This window comes from Procambarus clarkii, chromosome 74 (assembly GCF_040958095.1).
Source record: "Procambarus clarkii isolate CNS0578487 chromosome 74, FALCON_Pclarkii_2.0, whole genome shotgun sequence".
In the NCBI taxonomy this organism is placed as follows: Eukaryota; Metazoa; Arthropoda; class Malacostraca; order Decapoda; family Cambaridae; genus Procambarus; species Procambarus clarkii.
The window spans coordinates 151473-170748 of record NC_091223.1 but is presented as its reverse complement, the minus strand read 5'-3'; positions in this window follow the sequence as shown (position 1 = coordinate 170748).

Sequence of the window (19276 nt, the reverse complement as noted above, 5' to 3'; positions counted from 1 at the left end):
TGCGTTCCATTTGTCAACCACTCTGACACTAAAAAAGTTCTTTCTAATATCTCTGTGGCTCATTTGGGCATTTAGTTTCCACCTGTGTCCCCTAGTGCATGTGCCCCTTGTGTTAAATACCCTGTCTTTATCTACCCTTGAGAATCTTGAATGTGGTGATCATGTCCCCCCTAACTCTTGTCTTTTTAGAGTTTAGTGGTTTAATTCCCGTAGTCTCTCCTCGTAGTTCATACCTCTCATCTCGGGTACTAGTCTGGTGGCAAACCTTTGTACCTTTTCCAGTTTAGTCTTATGCTTGACTAGATATGGACTCCATGCTGGAGCCACATACTCCAGGATTGGTCTGACATATGTGGTATATAATGTTCTGAAAGATTCCTTACACGAGTTTCTAAATGCCGTTCTTATGTTAGCCAACCAGGCATATGCCGCTGATGTTACCCTCTTGATATGAGCTTCAGGGTACTGGTCTGGCGTGATATCAACCCCCAGGTCTTTCTCTCTCTCTGACTCCTGAAGTGTTTCATCTCCCAAATGATACCTTGTATCTGGTTTCCTGCTTCCTACCCCAATCTTCATTACATTTCATTTGCTTGGGTTAAACTCTAACAACCATTTGTTTGACCATTCCTGCAGCTTGTCTAGGTCTTCTTGAAGCCTCAAGGTGTCCTCCTCTGTCTTATTCCTTCTCATAATTTTTTCGTCGTCAGCAAACATTGAGAGGAATGAGTCTATACCCTCTGGGAGATCATTTACGTATATTAGAAACAGGATAGGTTCGAGTACAAAGCCCTGTGGGACTCCACTGGTGACTTCACGCCAGTCTGAGGTCTCATCCCTCACTGTAACTCTCTGCTTCCTATTGCTTAGGAAGTTCCTTATCCACTGGAGCACCCTACCAGTTATTCCTGCCTGTTTCTCCAGCTTATGCATCAGCCTTTTATGTGGTACTGTGTCAAAAGCTTTCCGACAGTCCAAAAAAAATGCTGTCGCCCATCCTTCTCTTTCTTGCTTATTCTTTGTCACCTGATCGTAGAATTCTATTAAGCCTGTAAGGCAAGATTTACCCTCCCTGAACCCATGTTGATGGGTTGTCACAAAGTCTCGTCTCTCCAGATGTGTTACTAGGTTTTTTCTCACAATCTTCTCCATCACCTTGCATGGTATAAAAGTTAAGGACACTGGCCTGTAGTTCAGTGCCTCTTGTCTGTCACCTTTTTTGTATATTGCGATTACATTAGCTGTCTTCCATATTTCTGGTAGGTCTCCCGTTTCCATTGACCTACTATGCACTATAGAGAGTGGCAAACAAAGTGCTCCTGCACACTCTTTCAATACCCATGGTGAGATTCTATCTGGCATAACAGCTTTTCTCATGTACAGCTCCAATAGATGCTTCTTGACCCCATCTCTTGTAATTTCGAACCTTTCCAAGGTCGCTGGTTTGCTGCCACCTCTTCTAGCGCCATGGCTTCTCCTTGTTCTATTGTAAAGATCTTCTGGAACCTTTTGTTGAGTTCCTCACACACCTCTTTGTCATTCTCTGTGTACCTGTCCTCACCCATCCTAAGTTTCATCACCTGTTCCTTCACTGTTGTCTTCCGCCTGATGTGACTGTGTAGTAGTTGTAGTTCGGTCTTGGCTTTGTTAGCTATATCATTTTCATACCTTTTCTCAGCTGCTCTTCTCACACTAACATACTCGTTCCTGGTTCTCTGGTATCTCTCTCTACTTTCAGGTGTTCTGTTATTACGGATGTTCCTCCGTGCCCTTTTGTTCAGCTCCTTTGCTTTCATACATTCCCTAGTAAGCCACGGATTCTTCCTTTGCTTCTCTGTTTTTTCCTGTCGGGCTGGGACAAACCTGCTTACAGCCTTCTGACACTTTGGGTGACATAGTCCATCATGTCTTGTTCAGACTTGGTTCTGAGTTCTGTGTCCCATTGTATATCCCTTAGGAATTTAATCAACTTCTCATAGTTTCCCTTTCGGTACGCCAGCCTTTGTTTCCCAGTTCTTTTTTGAGGGGAGTTAATTCCTAGCTCGACCAGGTACTCAAAGCTCAATACAATATGCCCAGGAAACAATTTAAGGTTGCCACAACGTATCTGGAAAGTGTTTGAAAGGATTGGAAACGTTTGTTTTCACGCATCAGACACGGTTTTTTGTGTGGAATTAAATAGGTTTCTAAAACTTATAACGAAAACCTACGTATCTAACACTAATTTGAAACGTTGTGACACCTTTTGTACCCTAATTTGAAATGTTGTGACGCCTTTTGCACCCTAATTTAAAACTTTGTGACACCTTTTGTACCTAATTTGAAACTTTGTGACCCCTTTTATAAAGTGTTTCAAGTTAAAATGCACAAATATAAATACAATAGGAAATGAAAAAATATAAAAATATATTTCTACATTTGGTAAAATAAAGCATCATAATAAAGGTTGATTCATCATTTTTATTCATTTATCATTTGTAGTAGCGTAGTGTAGTGGCATGGTGTAGTAGCCTGGTGTAGTGGCCTAGTGTTGTGTTAGAGCCTGGTATAGTGGTGTGTAGTAGCCTGGTATAGTGGTGTGGTGTAGTAACCTGGTATAGTGGTGTGAAGTACCCTGGTGTACTGGTGTGGTGTAGTAGCCTGGTATAGTGGTGTGGTGTAACCTGGTATAGTGGTGTGTTGTAGTACCCTGGTGTAGTGGTATGGTGCAATAGCCTGGTATAGTGGTGTGGTGTAGTAGCCTGGTATAGTGTTGTGGTGTAGTAGATTGGTATAGTGGTGTGGTGTAGTAGCCTGGTATAGTGGTGTGGTGTAGTAGCCTGATATATTGGTGTGGTGTAGTAGCCTGGGATAGTGGTGTGGTGTAGTACCCTGGTGTAGTGGTGTGGTGTAATAGCCTGGTATAGTGGTGTGGCATAGTAACCTGGTATAGTGGTATGGTGTAGTACCCTGATGTAGTAGCCTGGTATAGTGGTGTGGTGTAGTAGCCTGGTACAGTTGTGTGGTGTAGTAGCCTGGTATAGTTGCGTGGTGTAGTAGCCTGGTATAATGGTGTGGTGTAGTAGCCTGGTATAGTGGTGTGGTGTAGTAGTCTGGTATAGTAGTGTGGTGTAGTAGCCTGGTATAGTGGTGTAGTGTAGTATCCTGGTATAGTGGTGCAGTATAGTACCCTATTGTAGTGTAGTAGCCTTGTGTAGTGGTGTGGTGTAGTAGCCTGGTGTAGTGGTGTGGTGTAGTAGCCTGGTGTAGTGGTGTGGTGTAGTACCCTGGTGTAGTGGTGTGGTGTAGTAGCCTGGTGTAGTGGTGTGGTGTAGTACCCTGGTGTAGTAACCTGGTATAGTGATGTGTACCACCCTGGTATAGTGGTGTGGTGTAGTACCCTGGTATAGTGGTGTGGCATAGTACCCTGGTATAGTGGTGTGGTGTTGTACCCTGGTATAGTGGCATGGTGTAGTAGCCTGGTATAGTTGTGTGGTGTAGTAGCCTGGTATAGTGGTGTGGTGTAACCTGGTATAGTGGTGTGGTGTAGTACCCTGGTGTACTGGTGTGTAGTAGCCTGGTATAGTGGTGTGGTGTAGTCGCCTGGTATAGCTGTGTGGTGTAGTAGCCTGGTATAGTGGAGAGGTGTAGTAACCTCCCAGCAAACACAAATCATCTAGAAAACGTTCGTCTATCTCTTCCCATAGGTGCGGGAATGATTTGCATTGAGAATGGTGCAGGAGAGCCTTTGAGAAACATTTAATCAAAAAATCCAAACACAAAGGTTTTATAATAAATTGTTTTTCTACAACTATTTTGTTCCTAATGTATTACAAATAGTTTTTACATGTTTAAATATAAAATTTATGGTGCTTTTTGTAAAATTCATTAATAAATTGTGAATGATATTTATTGGCTGAATGAAACCTTCAAAATCCATTTAGTTATAATATGATCAGAAAAAAGTAGTTTTCAAAATTTTCTAAAAATCGCTCTTGTTAACACAATTTGACTCCTTATGCATTCCACTAAACACTAATATCATGTTTAAATATATAATTTATGTATTATTCCCTAAAATAATTTATATAAATTATGAAAGTTGCTGGAAAGTGGTGTGAAAGAATCTGAAAACGTTTTGTTGTCTTATATTGGCGTGTTCTTATTAACTATGTATCAAGTGCACAGTTTATCAAACAAGAAGATTAACATTCGTCAACCCTTAAAATCTTATATGTTTTCTTGCTGGTGCAAAATGGGTGAATCTTTAAGAACAGCTAGTATCTATATGACAAATGGTGTTTTCCCTAACTCAAACATTTTAGGGTTCATTATTCTACACATATTTCTAATGACTCTTAGATGTTTACATTCTCTGAAGAATAATTGTGAAAGCTGTGTCCATCACTCTCACCACAGATTCTTAAACTCCTCTCTGCAGGTTCAACTATAATTAATTTCCATTCTGAATCTCCATGGACATTTGTATCCAAAATGAAACCAATGTGGTTTCATTTTGGATACAAACTTCAGCGCCTTCAGCCAGCACATTTGTTCATTCATTTCCACAGATTCCAACATGGTAGGGGATTTACAGAAATTTGGCTATTCATATTATTATCTATTAAAACTATGAATGCATTTCCATATGATAAGACAAATACATGAGTTTATGATAAATTCGTTTTCTGTGATATAACATTGATATACTCTTTTTTCTTTAACCCACATACTAAACTAAATCACGATCGAGAGTATATATTGTTTTTTAAGAAGCGCCACCACTAACCGCCAATTAAGTGCTCACATCAACAGAGTTGATGTATAAATGGTCAACGCTCGACAGAGTTAGTATAAATGGGGTTAAGTCAGAGTTGGAAAATGTTGTAGGTTGAGTACCTCAAGGCTTTGTCCTGGAACCTCTGTTGTTTATAATACTGTATATATAAATGATTTAGATTCAGGTTTGAGTAACAACATTTGCAAATTTGCTGATGATACAAAAATCGGTAGGGAAATAACACAGAAGACTCACTATCTCTTCAAGTTGATCTAAATAGAGTTTTAAAATGGGCAAAAGGTTGACAGATGCAGTTCAATGCAGATAAATGTAAAGTTTTGAGGTTAGGTAATGATATGATAGAGTTACAAGATATGAGTTAGATGGTGTTGTGATTTGCGAAGTCGGTATATCGAAAGGGAACTTGGAGTTATGATTAGTAAGAATTTAAAACCAAAAGACCAATGCATGAATGTTCGTAATAAGGCAAATAGTACACTATGATTTATTAATCGAAGGGTTAATAACAAGACACCTGGTTTTGTTCTTCAGCTATATCTTGCTCTTTAAAGCTATTCATTCCCGTGCTGTCTCTTGGGTGGCTTAATTCTTGTCAATCAATCAATTTGTTGCTCTGGTTAGGCCCCATTTTGATTATGCAGTTCAGTTTTGGTCGCCGTACTATAGAATTGATATAAATTCACTTGAATGTATCCAGCATAGAATGACAAAGTTAATTCCCCAAATTAGAAACCTTTCATATAAGGAGAGATTAAAAAAGCTTAAATTGCATTCACTGAAAAGGCGAAGAGTTAGGTGTGACATGATAGAGGTTTACAAGTTGATGAATGACAGAACAAATGGGATATTAAAAGTATCAGCACCAGACGAAATAATGGGTATAAATTGCATAAGTTTAGATTTAGGAAAGACCTGGGAAAATACTGATTCGGTAACAGGGTTGTTGATTTGTGGAACAAATTGCCGCCAAATGTGGTGGAGTCCATTGATTGTTTCAAACTTGGGTTCGACATGTATATGAGTGGGCTTGGGTGGTTATAAGAGTGGAAAAATGTTGTAAGCGAAGTGCCTCAAGCCTCTGGACTGGGACCTCTGTTGTTTATAATAAATATAAATATTTTAGATTAAGGTTTGAGTAGCAGCATTTGGAAATTTGCCGATGATACAAAAATCGAATATAAAAAAATATCGAAATATCAAAAATCGAAAATCCAATATATGATCTGTCTCGGTCTTTAATGGACCTATCCTTTCCCTAACCTTTGTTCGATATAACTGAAAAAAAACCTTTAGGATTTGCCTTTGCTTAACCTGCTATACAAACTTCAGAGTTTCTTTTTTTTCAACTTCATAGTGGTGGAGGAATTATTTTTCGAACTTCATAGTAGTGGAAGCGGGCTGCCTCTATTGTTTCAAGCTCGGGTTAGACATGTATATTAGTAGGATTGGGTGGTTACAGATAGGAGCTGCCTGGTATGGGCCAATAGGCCTTCTGCAGTTACCTTTATTCTTATGTTTTTGCCCTGTAACCTAAATGGTTACAGAGGCACATATATGGGCTTAGGGACTGAACCCCACAGTACATTTAGCTAAGCTGGTTACAATCTTGATGATATAGTTACAAAATTCAGTATAAGTCGTCACATTATCAATGGGATTGAGATCCACCACAATTACAGTTTCTATGTAGGCGATGAGTCACAATAACCTGGCTAAAGTATGTTGACCAGACCACACACTAGAAGGTGAAGGGATGACGACGTTTCGGTCGCTGAAACATATTAGTGAGCGTCAAACACACATGAAATGTTTTTACTGTTGGTATGTTTGTCAAGTTCATACTTGTTGCACACAGTTATTTTTGGTTGTACATTGAGTGGAATAAAATTCCCTAAACAGACATATGCATATAATACATGATATGGGGGAAGCATTACCAGTATAAACGGCTAATGTCACCCACCTGCAACCCGTTTGGGACACTCATGCAGACACACGCTACACCCAAAAAAAATCTATGAAGGTTCGAGTCTACTTAAGGCAGTTTATGTGATACAGTGTTCATTCTGGTATCAAAATACTCGTTTCAGTCTGTAGTTCATGCGATTTTCAGAATCAACTGAATCGCTGGAGGTTCAACATTTGAGTCCGAGTCAGAGTCATCTGACAAAACCGTCTCGTCAAATGGCAGAGTGCCAGACATCTCGGGTTCTGATTCGGTTGCTGCTTCAGCTTTAGGTGTTGAAGTGAACAAAGGCCGCCTCACACCAGATGGTCCGGGAGTTTGCATGGCGTCAGCATAGGCAGGACCTGTGTCATCATTTATGTCTGGAGCGTGCCACAAGTGTTGAGATACTGTTGCTGTTTGAGACCAATCTTCCGGGTCCCAGCACAATAGGGCCCAAATTGTCACCTCGTGGAACTGTAGCAATGTTAGCTTTTTTTGATCAGTTGTGTTGTATTTGTATAAAACAAAGGCATTATGCAATGCCATTTGCAGGAAATAAACGTTATCTTTTTGATCCACTTGTGAGTTTTCCTGGTAAAATGGTAATACCATTTGATCGAAGTGGTCCACACCTTTCATGAACTTATTGTACCATGCAGCCTAGTGGTGAGAAAGAGAACCTCATGGCGCGCAGTTTGAAACAAACCCAAAGTAAATTGGATTAAAATTTAATTTTATACAAATATTTTTTTGAGGACATCATTTTATGTCTACATTTTGGAAGAGGTTAGGCAAACAGGACTTCAGGTGATGTCCTGATCCGCATAATTAAAGTATAAATTGTGTTGAGAAAAAATAAGAAAAAATGGAAAAAAAGGGGGGGGGGGAAACATGGCAGAAAAAGAGTAAAAATACAATTTGGTCAACAAAACAGCATTGTTTAAAATAGAAGATATGGATAGACATTTTGGGGGTGAGGTAGGTTACATTGAGTTAATTAGGTAGTACTTAGTTTTTATCTTAAACTGGTTGGGAGAGGTACAGTCTTTAACATAATTGGGAAGGACATTCCACATTCGAGGTCCCTTGACTTGTAAAGCATTTCTAGTTTGACTAAGTCGTACTCTTGGAATATCAAATAGGTATTTGTTTCTGGTGTGGTGCTCATGGGATCTGTTACAACCTTCTAGAAAGCTTTCAAGGTCAGGATTGACATTACAGTTCAGCGTTTTATATATATAAAATACACATGAGAGGATGTGCAGGGACTTAATATCTAACATATTCAGAGATTTGAGTAAGGGTACATATATATACTGCTCGGTTGCCTGAAATGCTATGCCTACTATAGTGGCTTTAGGTATTGTATGCACTAGCTCTATCTTAGTATATTTTGGTAGCAGTCTTTCCTGTAGACATATATTATTAAATATGACCGAAAAAGTAAGATTAATAATTCTAACACGAATTTTCTCAATCTTTCGTACATTTCTTTTCACTGTTGGTGGTAATTCAAAAATCAATTCTCCAAAATTCATTTTTATTTCTAGTCTGACGCGACACTTGAGCGCGTTTCGAAAAACTTATTACATTTTCAAAGACTTTAGTTAACACATACACAACTGAATAGAACTTACACATCTCCGATTTTGTTTATATCTACATTTGAGTGAGGTGGATGGGGTGAGGTGGTATTTAATAAGGTATTAATTTCATCAACACAAGACAGAACACGAAACAATGGGTATTGAATAGAAGTGATTGTAGAAAGCCTATTGGTCCATATTTCTTGATGCTGCTATATTGGAGTGGAGTCTTGAGGTGGGTAGAATATAGTTGTGCATTAATTGGCTGTTGATTGCTGGTGTTGACTTCTTGATGTGTAGTGCCTCGCAAACGTCAAGCCGCCTGCTATCGCTGTATCTATCGATGATTTCTGTGTTGTTTACTAGGATTTCTCTGGCGATGGTTTGGTTGTGGGAAGAGATTATATGTTCCTTAATGGAGCCCCGTTGCTTATGAATCGTTAAACGCCTAGAAAGAGATGTTGTTGTCTTGCCTATATACTGGGTTTTTTGGAGCTTACAGTCCCCAAGTGGGCATTTGAAGGCATAAACGACGTTGGTCTCTTTTAAAGCGTTCTGTTTTGTGTCTGGAGAGTTTCTCATGAGTAGGCTGGCCGTTTTTCTGGTTTTATAGTAAATCGTCAGTTGTATCCTCTGATTTTTGTCTGTAGGGATAACGTTTCTATTAACAATATCTTTCAGGACCCTTTCCTCCGTTTTATGAGCTGTGGAAAAGAAGTTCCTGTAAAATAGTCTAATAGGGGGTATAGGTGTTGTGTTGGTTGTCTCTTCAGAGGTTGCATGGCGTTTCACTTTCCTTCTTATGATGTCTTCGACAAAACCATTGGAGAAGCCGTTGTTGACTAGGACATGCCTTACCCTACAGAGTTCTTCGTCGACTTGCTTCCATTCTGAGCTGTGGCTTAGAGCACGGTCGACATATGCGTTAACAACACTCTTCTTGTACCTATCTGGGCAGTCGCTTTTGGCATTTAGGCACATTCCTATGTTCGTTTCCTTAGTGTAGACTGCAGTGTGGAAATCTCCGCTCTTTTCCATGACTGTTACATCTAGAAAGGGCAGCTTCCCATCCTTTTCCATCTCGTAAGTGAAACGCAGCACGGAACTCCGCTCAAATGCCTCCTTCAGCTCCTGCAGATGTCTGACATCAGGTACCTGTGTAAAAATGTCGTCAACATACCTGCTGTATATGGCCGGTTTCAAGTTCATGTCGACTAAGACTTTTTGCTCGATGGTGCCCATGTAGAAGTTTGCAAACAGGACACCTAGGGGAGAACCCATGGCGACCCCATCTACTTGCTTATACATGTGCCCATCCGGGCTCAAGAAGGGTGCCTCTTTAGTACAAGCTTGGAGTAGTTTCCTTAGGATATTTTCTGGTATGTCAAGAGGAGTACAGTCTGGATCACGATACACTCTGTCGGCTATCATCCCGATTGTCTCGTCCACTGGTACGTTGGTGAACAGCGATTCTACGTCCAACGAGGCTCTTATTCCTGGGGCCCGTGTGCCCCGCAGTAAGTCAACAAATTCCTTTGGCGACTTCAGGCTGAAGGCGCAAGGGACATAAAGAGTCAGCAGGCCGTTGAGTCGCTTCGCTAGTCTGTACGTGGGTGTGGGTATCTGGCTAATGATTGGCCGAAGTGGGTTTCCAGGCTTGTGTGTCTTGACATTTCCATACGCATATCCAGGTTTATATTCCCCAATAATCTTTGGCAGGTGGAGTCCTGATTTTTTGGCGTTCACAGTTTCGATTAGTTTGTTGACCTTTGCTTTCAATTCGGCTGTAGTGTCCTTCGTTACCCTTTGGAATTTAGTTTGGTCATAGAGTATGAGGTTCATTTTCGCCAGATATTCGTCTTTTTTAAGAATGACGTATATTGGCGACTTGTCACCTCTCCTGACAACTATCTCCTTGTTCTCACGAAGGCTTTTGGCTGCCGCTTTGAGATCGGGGGACAGTATGGTGCTTCTGTAATTGCCTCGATTCTTTCCTCCTTCCGCAATAAGTTCTGCTTGTAAGGTATCTTTGGTAGTGACCTTCTTTTGTGTCTCGAGGTCGAATATGTCGTCCAACAGAATTTCCAACTCCACTTTCTGGGCCATCTCACTTGGTCTCCTCTTGGTCGTGGAATTGCCATACGTCCTCCATATAACGTTGTTAGTTTCTTGATAATCCTTGTTTCAGTGCTGAGGTGATGTCGGTCTGTGAGGATGTCGAGGTGTTGTTCAATGCGGTTACGGATACTTTCGTCGATGTTGCTATTTCTCCACTCGTTCGTAGCATGAAGTAGTTGCGTTTTGTTGTCTTTGGTTTCATTCTCTGCCTTGTATATCTGATCACGAATCAGATCCTGGCGATAAGAAGGAAAGTGAAATAAGAAGGAAAGTGAAACGCCATGCAACCTCTGAAGAGACAACCAACACAACACCTATACCCCCCCTATTAGACTATTTTACAGGAACTTCTTTTCCACAGCTCATAAAACGGAGGAAAGGGTCCTGAAAGATATTGTTAATAGAAACGTCATCCCTACAGACAAAAATCAGAGGATACAACTGACGATTTACTATAAAACCAGAAAAACGGCCAGCCTACTCATGAGAAACTCTCCAGACACAAAACAGAACACTTTAAAAGAGACCAACGTCGTCTATGCCTTCAAATGTCCACTTGGGGACTGTAAGCTCCAAAAAACCCAGTATATAGGCAAGACAACAACATCTCTTTCTAGGCGTTTAACGATGCATAAGCAACAGGGCTCTATTAAGGAACATATAATCTCTTCCCACAACCAAACCATCGCCAGAGAAATCCTAGTAAACAACACACAAATCATTGATAGATACAGCGATAGCAGGCGGCTTGACGTTTGCGAGACACTACACATCAAGAAGTCAACACCAGCAATCAACAGCCAATTAATGCACAACTATATTCTACCCACCTCAAGACTCCGCTCCAATATAGCAGCATCAAGAAATATGGACCAATAGGCTTTCTACAATCACTTCTATTCAATACCCATTGTTTCGTGTTCTGTCTTGTGTTGATGAAATTAATACCTTATTAAATACCACCTCACCCCATCCACCTCACTCAAATGTAGATATAAACAAAATCGGAGATGTGTAAGTTCTATTCAGTTGTGTATGTGTTAACTAAAGTCTTTGAAAATGTAATAAGTTTTACGAAACGCGCTCGTGTCGCGTCAGACTAGAAATAAAAATGAATTTTGGAGAATTGATTTTTGAATTACCACCAACAGTGAAAAGAAATGTACGAAAGATTGAGAAAATTCGTGTTAGAATTATTAATCTTACTTTTTCGGTCATATTTAATAACATATGTCTACAGGAAAGACCGCTACCAAAATACGTATACTAATATTAAAACGCACGACCCAGCAGCAAGGAATCAAGCCTTCACGATAAAATATCGCCAGGATCTGATTCGTGATCAGATATACAAGGCAGAGAATGAAATCAAAGACAACATAACGCAACTACTTCATGCTACGAACGAGTGGAGAAATAGCAACATCAACGAAAGTATCCGTACCCGCATTGAACAACACCTCGACATCCTCACAGACCGACATCACCTCAGCACTGAAACAAGGATTATCAAGAAACTAACAACGTTATATGGAGGACCTATGGCAATTCCACGACCAAGAGATGGCTTCCTGAACATTGCAGGAATTAACCTCACTGAGGACCAAGTCACTCTCCTAAATCTGGGCATAAACTGTCACGTTATGTCCAGACCGAGTGAGATGGCCCGGAAAGTGGAGTTGGAAATTCTGTTGGACGACATATTCGACCTCGAGACACAAAAGGTCACTACCAAAGATACCTTACAAGCAGAACTTATTGCGGAGGGAGGAAAGAATCGAGGCAATTACAGAAGCACCATACTGTCCCCCGAGCTCAAAGCGGCAGCCAAAAGCCTTCGTGAGAACAAGGAGATAGTTCTCAGGAGAGGTGACAAGTCGCCAATATGCGTCATTCTTAAAAAAGACGAATATCTGGCGAAAATGAACCTCATACTCTCTGACCAAACTAAATTCCAAAGGGTAACGAAGGACACTACAGCCGAATTGAAAGCAAAGGTCAACAAACTAATCGAAACTGTGAACGCCAAGAAAACAGGACTCCACCTGCCAAAGATTATTGGGGAATATAAACCTGGATATGCGTATGGAAATGTCAAGACACACAAGCCAGGAAACCCACTTCGGCCAATCATTAGCCAGATACCCACACCCACGTACAGACTAGCGAAGCGACTCAACGGCCTGCTGACTCCTTATGTCCCTTGTGCCTTCAGCCTGAAGTCGCCAAAGGAATTTGTTGACTTACTGCGGGGCACATGGGCCACAGGAATAAGAGCCTCGTTGGACGTAGAATCGCTGTTCACCAACGTACCAGTGGACGAGACAATCGGGATGATAGCCAACAGAGTGTATCGTGATCCAGACTGTACTCCTCTTGACATACCAGAAAATATCCTAAGGAAACTACTCCAAGCTTGTACTAAAGAGGCACCCTTCTTGAGCCCGGATGGGCACATGTATAAGCAAGTAGATGGGGTCTCCATGGGTTCTCCCCTAGGTGTCCTGTTTGCAAACTTCTACATGGGCACCATCGAGCAAAAAGTCTTAGTCGACATGAACTTGAAACCAGCCATATACTGCAGGTATGTTGACGACATTTTTACACAGGTACCTGATGTCAGACATCTGCAGGAGCTGAAGGAGGCATTTGAGCGGAGTTCCGTGCTGCGTTTCACTTACGAGATGGAAAAGGATGGGAAGCTGCCCTTTCTAGATGTAACAGTCATGGAAAAGAGCGGAGGTTTCCACACTGCAGTCTACACTAAGGAACCGAACATAGGAATGTGCCTAAATGCCAAAAGCGACTGCCCAGATAGGTACAAGAAGAGTGTTGTTAACGCATATGTCGACCGTGCTCTCAGCCACAGCTCAGAATGGAAGCAAGTCGACGAAGAACTCTGTAGGGTAAGGCAGGTCCTAGTCAACAACGGCTTCTCCAATGGTTTCGTCGAAGACATCATAAGAAGGAAAGTGAAACGCCATGCAACCTCTGAAGAGACAACCAACACAACACCTATACCCCCTATTAGACTATTTTACAGGAACTTCTTTTCCACAGCTCATAAAACGGAGGAAAGGGTCCTGAAAGATAGTGTTAATAGAAACATTATCCCTACAGACAAAAATCAGAGGATACAACTGACGATTTACTATAAAACCAGAAAAACGGCCAGCCTACTCATGAGAAACTCTCCAGACACAAAACAGAACGCTTTAAAAGAGACCAACGTCGTCTATGCCTTCAAATGCCCACTTGGGGACTGTAAGCTCCAAAAAAACCAGTATATAGGCAAGACAACTACATCTCTTTCTAGGCGTTTAACGATGCATAAACAACAGGGCTCCATTAAGGAACATATAATCTCTTCCCACAACCAAACCATCGCCAGAGAAATCCTAGTAAACAACACAGAAATCATCGATAGATACAGAGATAGCAGGCGGCTTGACGTTTGCGAGGCACTACACATTAAGAAGTCAACACCAGCAATCAACAGCCAATTAATGCACAACTATATTCTACCCACCTCAAGACCCTGCTCCAATATAGAAGCATCAAGAAATATGGACCAATAGGCTTTCTACAATCACTTCCATTTCAATACCCATTGTTTCGTGTTCTGTCTTGTGTTGATGAAATTAATACCCTATTAATGCCACCTCTTGTTCTGTCTTGTGTTGATGAAATTAATACCCTATTAATGCCACCTCACCCCATCCACCTCACTCAAATGTAGATATAAACAAAATCGGAGATGCGTAAGTTGTGTATTTGTAAACTAAAGTCTTTGAAAATGTAATAAGTTTTACGAAATGCGCTCGTGTCGCATCAGACTAGAAATAAAAATGAATTTTGGAGAATTGATTTTTGAATTACCTCCAACAGTGAAAAGAAATGTACTAAAGATTGAGAAAATTCGTGTTAGAATTATTAATCTTACTTTTTCGGTCATATTTAATAATATATATATATATATATAACTTTAGAACACTTTCCCACCAGGAGACTCGAACCCTAGCCAGCACAGAAGCCTTCCAGCAACTGGCATAACAGGTACGCCTTAACCCGCTCCACCACCAGCTCAGACCCTTAAAGAGATGGTAATTTCGGAGTATTTATACACTCCAAAGATATACCACCTCCCAAGAGCACTAGAGCAAGTGAGGGGTCATTTTTACGTTTTTTCATCCAGTCCCTGTTAATATGGGAGAACACTGTGTCTATGCTTAAGGCACAACTCTCCTAAACACGAGAGTGAAGTATACAACTTTAGAACACTTTCCCACCAGGAGACTCGAACCCTAGCCAGCACAGAAGCCTTCCAGCAACTGGCATAACAGGTACGCCTTAACCCGCTCCACCACCTGCTCAGACCCTTAAAGAGATGGTAATTTCGGAGTATTTATACACTCCAAAGATATACCACCTCCCAAGAGCACTAGAGCAAGTGAGGGGTCATTTTTACGTTTTTTCATCCAGTCCCTGTTAATATGGGAGAACACTGTGTCTATGCTTAAGGCACAACTCTCCTAAACACGAGAGTGAAGTATACAACTTTAGAACACTTTCCCACCAGGAGACTCGAACCCTAGCCAGCACAGAAGCCTTCCAGCAACTGGCATAACAGGTACGCCTTAACCCGCTCCACCACCTGCTCAGACCCTTAAAGAGATGGTAATTTCGGAGTATTTATACACTCCAAAGATATACCACCTCCCAAGAGCACTAGAGCAAGTGAGGGGTCATTTTTACGTTTTTTCATCCAGTCCCTGTTAATACGGGAGAACACTGTGTCTATGCTTAAGGCACAATTCTCCTAAACACGAGAGTGAAGTATACAACTTTAGAACACTTTCCCACCAGGAGACTCGAACCCTAGCCAGCACAGAAGCCTTCCAGCAACTGGCATAACAGGTACGCCTTAACCCGCTCCACCACCTGCTCAGACCCTTAAAGAGATGGTAATTTCGGAGTATTTATACACTCCAAAGATATACCACCTCCCAAGAGCACTAGAGCAAGTGAGGGGTCATTTTTACGTTTTTTCATCCAATCTCTGTTTATATGGGAGAACACTGTGTCTATGCTTAAGGCACAACTCTCCTAAACACGAGAGTGAAGTATACAACTAGGCGGGTTAAGGCGTACCTGTTATGCCAGTTGCTGGAAGGCTTCTGTGCTGGCTAGGGTTCGAGTCTCCTGGTGGGAAAGTGTTCTAAAGTTGTATACTTCACTCTCGTGTTTAGGAGAGTTGTGCCTTAAGCATAGACACAGTGTTCTCCCATATTAACAGGGACTGGATGAAAAAACGTAAAAATGACCCCTCACTTGCTCTAGTGCTCTTGGGAGGTGGTATATCTTTGGAGTGTATAAATACTCCGAAATTACCATCTCTTTAAGGGTCTGAGCAGGTGGTGGAGCGGGTTAAGGCGTACCTGTTATGCCAGTTGCTGGAAGGCTTCTGTGCTGGCTAGGGTTCGAGTCTCCTGGTGGGAAAGTGTTCTAAAGTTGTATACTTCACTCTCGTGTTTAGGAGAGTTGTTCCTTAAGCATAGACACAGTGTTCTCCCATATTAACAGGGACTGGATGAAAAAACGTAAAAATGACCCTTCACTTGCTCTAGTGCTCTTGGGAGGTGGTATATCTTTGGAGTGTATAAATACTCCGAAATTACCATCTCTTTAAGGGTCTGAGCAGGTGGTGGAGCGGGTTAAGGCGTACCTGTTATGCCAGTTGCTGGAAGGCTTCTGTGCTGGCTAGGGTTCGAGTCTCCTGGTGGGAAAGTGTTCTAAAGTTGTATACTTCACTCTCGTGTTTAGGAGAGTTGTGCCTTAAGCATAGACACAGTGTTCTCCCATATTAACAGGGACTGGATGAAAAAACGTAAAAATGACCCCTCACTTGCTCTAGTGCTCTTGGGAGGTGGTATATCTTTGGAGTGTATAAATACTCCGAAATTACCATCTCTTTAAGGGTCTGAGCAGGTGGTGGAGCGGGTTAAGGCGTACCTGTTATGCCAGTTGCTGGAAGGCTTCTGTGCTGGCTAGAGTTTGAGTCTCCTGGTGGGAAAGTGTTCTAAAGTTGTATACTTCACTCTCGTGTTTAGGAGAGTTGTGCCATATATATATATATATATATATATATATATATATATATATATATATATATATATATATATATATATATATATATATATATATATATATATGTCGTACCTAGTAGCCAGAACTCACTTTTTGGCCTACTATTCAAGGCCCGATTTGCCTAATAAGCCAAGTTTTCCTGAATTAATATATTTTTTCTAATTTTTTTCTTATGAAATGATAAAGCTACCCATTTCATTATGTATGAGGTCAATTTTTTTTTATTGAAGTTAAAATTAACGTAGATATATGACCGAACCTAACAAACCCTACCTAACCTAACCTAACCTATCTTTATAGGTTAGGTTTGGTTAGGTAGCCGAAAAAGTTAGGTTAGGTTAGGTTAGGTAGGTTAGGTAGTCGAAAAACAATTAATTCATGAAAACTTGGCTTATTAGGCAAATCGGGCCTTGCATAGTAGGCTGAGAAGTGCGTTCTGGCTACTAGGTACGACATATATATATATATATATATATATATATATATATATATATATATATATATATATATATATATATATATATATATATATATATATATATATATATATATATATATATATATATATATATATATATATACGTTTATATATATACGTTTTCCTCCCTCTAACTTATCACAGACAACAGGCAAGCAGTCTATATTTTGTTTAAAGTGTGACCAGGCTTTGACACCTACACTCCAACACTTTCCCGTCACATTTTAATGGGGGCCTGTCCAAGGAGCTTCACTCAGGTACTAGTACCAGAACGTCAATTTGCGGTAAGCGTACTTCACTTTGCTAAAGTAGCCTTTCAATATTATCATTAATTTTTATATTTATATGGTGCTGTGTGTATTGTGCATTCCGAGAGTAGCATATGGTGAGTGTGAGAAAACTTTGGATTACGTGGTGACTGTAGGCCGCAGTCATTCTCTTAATTGGTCATCTCTCCCTCCGTGTTATTACTCGTGTTTACCACCTTTGTCCCTAGGCTATTTCTCATATTTTCGGCAGATCATCATTTTGGTACCCTGGTACTTTGGTTTGTCTCTGGGTCAAAGCACCCTATCTTCTGCAATCCGACCGAAGGAGGAAAAGAGGGCCATAGTTCCTCTAGCACGGACTACGTTGCTGAGTTGGGACCTCAGCAGCAGTTCTCATCACCAGTTGACACTCGCGCCCCTACACGTCGGTCAGATATGATGATATTTACTTAGGTAGGGAATTAGCTTTCTTTTTACAGAGCACAAAGTCCGCTAATTCTGTAAGTATCATATTCATTTAGTGGGAAACCCTTGCTTATGTCCTATAGAGACTCAGCAAGGTATGCCTACATTCTTGGACTATCTAATTCACTTTTGGAGCAATTAAATGTTTCATTTGTTTTAGAAACTCAGTTTCACTTATTTAGTAGTATTTTCTTGCCCTTATTCTCTTACATTGAGTACCGGGTACAAGATTTCCTGCGACTTTGATTCACTAAGCATTTACCATCCTATAATTAACTTATAGTTATAGTTATCCTATATTAACTTATATAAAGTTAAAGATTAAAATTCCACAGGATAGTTACCAGTTGCCACGTTATCCTGTTTCTGACATTTACCATATCACAACTATATTCGTATACATTTATTTGCTATCTTTCACCATGTTTCGTCTCCAAGCTTTCCGTAACGATCCAGCTGGTGAAATAGGGACATTATGTCGTGCCAAGAGGACTGAATTACAAACTCTTGCACACGAGTATCACCTAGATGTTCCCCATGGAGCCAACAAAAATGAAATACATAACCTAATCATTGATTACCTCTTAGAAGAAGGAAAAATTGACTCTGAAACTCACGAAACTTATTCTATTGCAGATAAAACTGATTTGGCAACTATGAAACTCAAACTCGAGCTTGCAAAGCTCGAGAGAGAGCAGAGAAAAGAGGAAGCTGCAATCAGGAAAGAAGAACAAGAAAGAGAAGCCGCCTTGAGGAAAGAAGAGCAAGAAAGAGAGGCGGCCCTGGCAAAAGAAGCTCTACATCTGAGGAAAGAGAAGCTGCAATCAGGAAAGAAGAACAAGAACGAGAGGCCGCCTTGAGGAAAGAAAAACAGGAACGTGAGACAATTATACTCCGTGAGCGTGAGAGAGTACAGCTTGAAGCAAAACATCGTCACCTGGAGATACAATGCGAGCATGACAAACAGCAAGCTGCTATGGCTATAGATTGTCGTCAACAAGAACTCGCGTTGGAAACTACACACCTCACTCAACGCCAGCAAGCTACCGCCAGTCTTCCAGTAAGTTTCAATATCTCCCATGCAAGTAAGTTAATGCCACCATTCGTTGAGACAGAGATCGACGTCTTTTTTACCACCTTTGAGACCCTAGCTAATCAACTTAGCTGGCCTGCTGACCAATGGTGTACCCTTCTTAGAGTGCATCTTACAGGTAGAGCTGCAGTTACTCTCAGTACCTTAGCGTCTGAGAATGACTACCAGACCCTGAAGCAAGCAGTGTTGGACGCCTACCTTCTCTCCACCGAAAGCTACCGACGAAAATTCCGTGACCATCTTAAGGCAAGTACCACCACCTTTCTAGAATTTGCCAATACAAAGAAAAGATATTTCATGAAATGGCTGGAAGCAGCACATGTCTCTACATTTGCAGAACTCATCAACCTCATGCTAGTTGAGGAATTCCTGAGACGTGTTCCCCCATCCAT